We start from the raw sequence: 8578 nt of genomic DNA on the forward strand, positions 1-8578 counted from the left end.
ACCATGTTTCTGTGAATCACTCTTGAACCGTAAGTCACAGACGCTCGCTCTTGGCTACATTCGTTTCAGCTCGTGGCAGCCAGTCTAAAAAAAACACTATCTTGGACTTCTCTGGATGTTTCCCAGGCGAGCTATTGGCAGCATGTTCAGAACCACTGTTTCTGAGGCTAATTCTTGAACCGTAAGTCATAGACGCTCGATCTTGGCGACATTCGTCTCAGCGCCTGGCAATTAGTATGGAAGCACTGTCTTTGACTTCTCTGGATGTTTCCCAGGCGAGCTATTGACAAGTAAATCCTAGACGCTCGATCTTGGTTACTTTCGCTTTCGCGGCTGGCAGCAAAGTTCAGAACCATGTTTCTGTGAATAACTCTTGAACCGTAAGTCACAGACGCTCGCTCTTGGCTGCATTCGTTTCAGCTCGTGGCAGCCAGTCTAAAAAAAACACTATCTTGGACTTCTCTGTATGTTTCCCAGGCGAGCTATTGGCAGCATGTTCAAAACCACTGTTTCTGAGGCTAATTCTTGAACCGTAAGTCATAGACGCTCGATCTTGGCGGCATTCGTCTCAGCGCCTGGCAATTAGTATAGAAGCACTGTTTCCCACTGTTTCTGAGGCTAATTCTTGAACCGTAAGTCTTAGAGGCTTGATCTTGGCGGCATTCGTCTCAGCGCCTGGCAATTAGTATAGAAGCACTGTCTTTGACTTATCTGAAAGTTTCCCAGGCGAGCTATTCACAAGTAAATCCTAGACGCTCGATCTTGGTTACTTTCGCTTTCGCGGCTGGCAGCAAAGTTCAGAACCATGTTTCTGTGAATAACTCTTGAACCGTAAGTCACAGACGCTCGCTCTTGGCTGCATTCGTTTCAGCTCGTGGCAGCCAGTCTAAAAAAACACTATCTTGGACTTCTCTGGATGTTTCCCAGGCGAGCTATTGGCAGCCGGTTCAAAACCACTGTTTCTGAGGCTAATTCTTGAACCGTAAGTCATAGACGCTCGATCTTAGCGGCATTCGTCTCAGCGCCTGGCAATTAGTATAGAAGCACTGTTTCCCACTGTTTCTGAGGCTAATTCTTGAACCGTAAGTCTTAGACGCTTGATCTTGGCGGCATTCGTCTCAGCGCCTGGCAATTAGCATAGAAGCACTGTCTTTGACTTATCTGAAAGTTTCCCAGGCGAGCTATTCACAAGTAAATCCTAGACGCTCGATCTTGGTTACTTTCGCTTTCGCGGCTGGCAGCAAAGTACAGAACCATGTTTCTGTGAATAACTCTTGAACCGTAAGTCACAGACGCTCGCTCTTGGCTGCATTCGTTTCAGCTCGTGGCAGCCAGTCTAAAAAATCACTATCTTGGACTTCTCTGGATGTTTCCCAGGCGAGCTATTGGCAGCATGTTCAAAACCACTGTTTCTGAGGCTAATTCTTGAACCGTAAGTCATAGACGCTCGATCTTGGCGGCATTCGTCTCAGCGCCTGGCAATTAGTATAGAAGCACTGTTTCCCACTGTTTCTGAGGCTAATTCTTGAACCGTAAGTCTTAGACGCTTGATCTTGGCGGCATTCGTCTCAGCGCCTGGAAATTAGCATAGAAGCACTGTCTTTGACTTATCTGAAAGTTTCCCAGGCGAGCTATTGACAAGTAAATCCTAGACGCTCGATCTTGGTTACTTTCGCTTTCGCGGCTGGCAGCAAAGTTTAGAACCATGTTTCTGTGAATAACTCTTGAACCGTAAGTCACAGACGCTCGCTCTTGGCTGCATTCGTTTCAGCTCGTGGCAGCCAGTCTAAAAAAACACTATCTTGGACTTCTCTGGATGTTTCCCAGGCGAGCTATTGGCAGCATGTTCAGAACCACTGTTTCTGAGGCTAATTCTTGAACCGTAAGTCATAGACGCTCGATCTTGGCGGCATTCGTCTCAGCGCCTGGCAATTAGTATAGAAGCACTGTTTCCCACTGTTTCTGAGGCTAATTCTTGAACCGTAAGTCATAGACGCTCGATCTTGGCGGCATTCGTCTCAGCGCCTGGCAATTAGTATAGAAGCACTGTCTTTGACTTCTCTGGATGTTTCCCATGCGAGCTATTGACAAGTAAATCCTAGACGCTCGATCTTGGTTACTTTCGCTTTCGCGGCTGGCAGCAAAGTTCAGAACCATGTTTCTGTGAATAACTCTTGAACCGTAAGTCACAGACGCTCGCTCTTGGCTGCATTCGTTTCAGCTCGTGGCAGCCAGTCTAAAAAAACACTATCTTGGACTTCTCTGGATGTTTCCCAGGCGAGCTATTGGCAGCCGGTTCAAAACCACTGTTTCTGAGGCTAATTCTTGAACCGTAAGTCATAGACGCTCGATCTTGGCGGCATTCGTCTCAGCGCCTGGCAATTAGTATAGAAGCACTGTTTCCCACTGTTTCTGAGGCTAATTCTTGAACCGTAAGTCTTAGACGCTTGATCTTGGCGGCATTCGTCTCAGCGTCTGGCAATTAGCATAGAAGCACTGTCTTTGACTTATCTGAAAGTTTCCCAGGCGAGCTATTGACAAGTAAATCCTAGACGCTCGATCTTGGTTACTTTCGCTTTCGCGGCTGGCAGCAAAGTTCAGAACCATGTTTCTGTGAATAACTCTTGAACCGTAAGTCACAGACGCTCGCTCTTGGCTGCATTCGTTTCAGCTCGTGGCAGCCAGTCTAAAAAAACACTATCTTGTACTTCTCTGGATGTTTCCCAGGCGAGCTATTGGCAGCATGTTCAGAACCACTGTTTCTGAGGCTAATTCTTGAACCGTAAGTCATAGACGCTCGATCTTGGCGGCATTCGTCTCAGCGCCTGGCAATTAGTATAGAAGCACTGTTTCCCACTGTTTCTGAGGCTAATTCTTGAACCGTAAGTCATAGACGCTCGATCTTGGCGGCATTCGTCTCAGCGCCTGGCAATTAGTATAGAAGCACTGTCTTTGACTTCTCTGGATGTTTCCCAGGCGAGCTATTGACAAGTAAATCCTAGACGCTCGATCTTGGTTATTTTCGCTTTCGCGGCTGGCAGCAAAGTTCAGAACCATGTTTCTGTGAATAACTCTTGAACCGTAAGTGACAGACGCTCGCTCTTGGCTGCATTCGTTTCAGCTCGTGGCAGTCAGTCTAAAAAACACTATCTTGGACTTCTCTGGATGTTTCCCAGACGAGCTATTGGCAGCATGTTTAGAACCACTGTTTCTGAGGCTAATTCTTGAACCGTAAGTCATAGACGCTCGATCTTGGCGGTATTCGTCTCAGCACCTGGAAATTAGTATAGAAGCACTGTTTCCCACTGTTTCTGAGGCTAATTCTTGAACCGTAAGTCATAGACTCTCGATCTTGGCGGCATTCGTCTCAGCACCTGGCAATTAGTATAGAAGCACTGTCTTTGACTTCACTGGATGTTTCCCAGGCGAGCTATTGACAAGTAAATCCTAGACGCTCGATCTTGGTTATTTTCGCTTTCGCGGCTGGCAGCAAAGTTCAGAACCATGTTTCTGTGAATCACTCTTGAACCGTAAGTCACAGACGCTCGCTCTTGGCTACATTCGTTTCAGCTCGTGGCAGCCAGTCTAAAAAAAACACTATCTTGGACTTCTCTGGATGTTTCCCAGGCGAGCTATTGGCAGCATGTTCAGAACCACTGTTTCTGAGGCTAATTCTTGAACCGTAAGTCATAGACGCTCGATCTTGGCGACATTCGTCTCAGCGCCTGGCAATTAGTATGGAAGCACTGTCTTTGACTTCTCTGGATGTTTCCCAGGCGAGCTATTGACAAGTAAATCCTAGACGCTCGATCTTGGTTACTTTCGCTTTCGCGGCTGGCAGCAAAGTTCAGAACCATGTTTCTGTGAATAACTCTTGAACCGTAAGTCACAGACGCTCGCTCTTGGCTGCATTCGTTTCAGCTCGTGGCAGCCAGTCTAAAAAAAACACTATCTTGGACTTCTCTGTATGTTTCCCAGGCGAGCTATTGGCAGCATGTTCAAAACCACTGTTTCTGAGGCTAATTCTTGAACCGTAAGTCATAGACGCTCGATCTTGGCGGCATTCGTCTCAGCGCCTGGCAATTAGTATAGAAGCACTGTTTCCCACTGTTTCTGAGGCTAATTCTTGAACCGTAAGTCTTAGAGGCTTGATCTTGGCGGCATTCGTCTCAGCGCCTGGCAATTAGTATAGAAGCACTGTCTTTGACTTATCTGAAAGTTTCCCAGGCGAGCTATTCACAAGTAAATCCTAGACGCTCGATCTTGGTTACTTTCGCTTTCGCGGCTGGCAGCAAAGTTCAGAACCATGTTTCTGTGAATAACTCTTGAACCGTAAGTCACAGACGCTCGCTCTTGGCTGCATTCGTTTCAGCTCGTGGCAGCCAGTCTAAAAAAACACTATCTTGGACTTCTCTGGATGTTTCCCAGGCGAGCTATTGGCAGCCGGTTCAAAACCACTGTTTCTGAGGCTAATTCTTGAACCGTAAGTCATAGACGCTCGATCTTAGCGGCATTCGTCTCAGCGCCTGGCAATTAGTATAGAAGCACTGTTTCCCACTGTTTCTGAGGCTAATTCTTGAACCGTAAGTCTTAGACGCTTGATCTTGGCGGCATTCGTCTCAGCGCCTGGCAATTAGCATAGAAGCACTGTCTTTGACTTATCTGAAAGTTTCCCAGGCGAGCTATTCACAAGTAAATCCTAGACGCTCGATCTTGGTTACTTTCGCTTTCGCGGCTGGCAGCAAAGTACAGAACCATGTTTCTGTGAATAACTCTTGAACCGTAAGTCACAGACTCTCGCTCTTGGCTGCATTCGTTTCAGCTCGTGGCAGCCAGTCTAAAAAATCACTATCTTGGACTTCTCTGGATGTTTCCCAGGCGAGCTATTGGCAGCATGTTCAAAACCACTGTTTCTGAGGCTAATTCTTGAACCGTAAGTCATAGACGCTCGATCTTGGCGGCATTCGTCTCAGCGCCTGGCAATTAGTATAGAAGCACTGTTTCCCACTGTTTCTGAGGCTAATTCTTGAACCGTAAGTCTTAGACGCTTGATCTTGGCGGCATTCGTCTCAGCGCCTGGAAATTAGCATAGAAGCACTGTCTTTGACTTATCTGAAAGTTTCCCAGGCGAGCTATTGACAAGTAAATCCTAGACGCTCGATCTTGGTTACTTTCGCTTTCGCGGCTGGCAGCAAAGTTTAGAACCATGTTTCTGTGAATAACTCTTGAACCGTAAGTCACAGACGCTCGCTCTTGGCTGCATTCGTTTCAGCTCGTGGCAGCCAGTCTAAAAAAACACTATCTTGGACTTCTCTGGATGTTTCCCAGGCGAGCTATTGGCAGCATGTTCAGAACCACTGTTTCTGAGGCTAATTCTTGAACCGTAAGTCATAGACGCTCGATCTTGGCGGCATTCGTCTCAGCGCCTGGCAATTAGTATAGAAGCACTGTTTCCCACTGTTTCTGAGGCTAATTCTTGAACCGTAAGTCATAGACGCTCGATCTTGGCGGCATTCGTCTCAGCGCCTGGCAATTAGTATAGAAGCACTGTCTTTGACTTCTCTGGATGTTTCCCATGCGAGCTATTGACAAGTAAATCCTAGACGCTCGATCTTGGTTACTTTCGCTTTCGCGGCTGGCAGCAAAGTTCAGAACCATGTTTCTGTGAATAACTCTTGAACCGTAAGTCACAGACGCTCGCTCTTGGCTGCATTCGTTTCAGCTCGTGGCAGCCAGTCTAAAAAAACACTATCTTGGACTTCTCTGGATGTTTCCCAGGCGAGCTATTGGCAGCCGGTTCAAAACCACTGTTTCTGAGGCTAATTCTTGAACCGTAAGTCATAGACGCTCGATCTTGGCGGCATTCGTCTCAGCGCCTGGCAATTAGTATAGAAGCACTGTTTCCCACTGTTTCTGAGGCTAATTCTTGAACCGTAAGTCTTAGACGCTTGATCTTGGCGGCATTCGTCTCAGCGCCTGGCAATTAGCATAGAAGCACTGTCTTTGACTTATCTGAAAGTTTCCCAGGCGAGCTATTGACAAGTAAATCCTAGACGCTCGATCTTGGTTACTTTCGCTTTCGCGGCTGGCAGCAAAGTTTAGAACCATGTTTCTGTGAATAACTCTTGAACCGTAAGTCACAGACGCTCGCTCTTGGCTGCATTCGTTTCAGCTCGTGGCAGCCAGTCTAAAAAAACACTATCTTGTACTTCTCTGGATGTTTCCCAGGCGAGCTATTGGCAGCATGTTCAGAACCACTGTTTCTGAGGCTAATTCTTGAACCGTAAGTCATAGACGCTCGATCTTGGCGGCATTCGTCTCAGCGCCTGGCAATTAGTATAGAAGCACTGTTTCCCACTGTTTCTGAGGCTAATTCTTGAACCGTAAGTCATAGACGCTCGATCTTGGCGGCATTCGTCTCAGCGCCTGGCAATTAGTATAGAAGCACTGTCTTTGACTTCTCTGGATGTTTCCCAGGCGAGCTATTGACAAGTAAATCCTAGACGCTCGATCTTGGTTATTTTCGCTTTCGCGGCTGGCAGCAAAGTTCAGAACCATGTTTCTGTGAATAACTCTTGAACCGTAAGTGACAGACGCTCGCTCTTGGCTGCATTCGTTTCAGCTCGTGGCAGTCAGTCTAAAAAACACTATCTTGGACTTCTCTGGATGTTTCCCAGACGAGCTATTGGCAGCATGTTTAGAACCACTGTTTCTGAGGCTAATTCTTGAACCGTAAGTCATAGACGCTCGATCTTGGCGGTATTCGTCTCAGCACCTGGAAATTAGTATAGAAGCACTGTTTCCCACTGTTTCTGAGGCTAATTCTTGAACCGTAAGTCATAGACTCTCGATCTTGGCGGCATTCGTCTCAGCGCCTGGCAATTAGTATAGAAGCACTGTCTTTGACTTCACTGGATGTTTCCCAGGCGAGCTATTGACAAGTAAATCCTAGACGCTCGATCTTGGTTATTTTCGCTTTCGCGGCTGGCAGCAAAGTTCAGAACCATGTTTCTGTGAATAACTCTTGAACCGTAAGTCACAGACGCTCGCTCTTGGCTGCATTCGTTTCAGCTCGTGGCAGCCAGTCTAAAAAAAACACTATCTTGGACTTCTCTGTATGTTTCCCAGGCGAGCTATTGGCAGCATGTTCAAAACCACTGTTTCTGAGGCTAATTCTTGAACCGTAAGTCATAGACGCTCGATCTTGGCGGCATTCGTCTCAGCGCCTGGCAATTAGTATAGAAGCACTGTTTCCCACTGTTTCTGAGGCTAATTCTTGAACCGTAAGTCTTAGACGCTTGATCTTGGCGGCATTCGTCTCAGCGCCTGGCAATTAGTATAGAAGCACTGTCTTTGACTTATCTGAAAGTTTCCCAGGCGAGCTATTCACAAGTAAATCCTAGACGCTCGATCTTGGTTACTTTCGCTTTCGCGGCTGGCAGCAAAGTTCAGAACCATGTTTCTGTGAATAACTCTTGAACCGTAAGTCACAGACGCTCGCTCTTGGCTGCATGCGTTTCAGCTCGTGGCAGCCAGTCTAAAAAAACACTATCTTGGACTTCTCTGGATGTTTCCCAGGCGAGCTATTGGCAGCATGTACAGAACCACTGTTTCTGAGGCTAATTCTTGAACCGTAAGTCATAGACGCTCGATCTTGGCGGCATTCGTCTCAGCGCCTGGCAATTAGTATAGAAGCACTGTTTCCCACTGTTTCTGAGGATAATTCTTGAACCGTAAGTCATAGACGCTCGATCTTGGCGGCATTCGTCTCAGCGCCTGGCAATTAGTATAGAAGCACTGTTTCCCACTGTTTCTGAGGCTAATTCTTGAACCGTAAGTCTTAGACGCTTGATCTTGGCGGCATTCGTCTCAGCGCCTGGCAATTAGTATAGCTGCACTGTCTTTGACTTCTCTGGATGTTTTCCAGGCGAGCTATTCACAAGTAAATCCTAGACGCTCGATCTTGGTTGCTTTCGCTTTCGCGGCTGGCAGCAAAGTTCAGAACCATGTTTATGTGAATAACTTTTGAACCGTAAGTCACAGACGCTCCCTCTTGGCTGCATTCGTTTCAGCTCGTGGCAGCCAGTCTAAAAAAAACACTATCTTGGACTTCTCTGGATGTTTCCCAGGCGAGCTATTGGCAGCATGTTCAGAACCACTGTTTCTGAGGCTAATTCTTGAACCGTAAGTCATAGACGCTCGATCTTGGCGGCATTCGTCTCAGCACCTGGCAATTAGTATAGAAGCACTGTCTTTGACTTCTCTGGATGTTTCCCAGGCGAGCTATTGACAAGTAAATCCTAGACGCTCGATCTTGGTTGCTTTCGCTTTCGCGGCTGGCAGCAAAGTTCAGAACCATGTTTATGTGAATAACTTTTGAACCGTAAGTCACAGACGCTCGCTCTTGGCTGCATTCGTTTCAGCTCGTGGCAGCCAGTCTAAAAAAAAACACTATCTTGGACTTCTCTGGATGTTTCCCAGGCGAGCTATTGGCAGCATGTTCAGAACCACTGTTTCTGAGGCTAATTCTTGAACCGTAAGTCATAGACGCTCGATCTTGGCGGCATTCGTCTCAGCA

This window comes from Rhinoderma darwinii, unplaced genomic scaffold, assembly GCF_050947455.1.
Source record: "Rhinoderma darwinii isolate aRhiDar2 unplaced genomic scaffold, aRhiDar2.hap1 Scaffold_729, whole genome shotgun sequence".
NCBI lineage: Eukaryota > Metazoa > Chordata > Amphibia > Anura > Rhinodermatidae > Rhinoderma > Rhinoderma darwinii.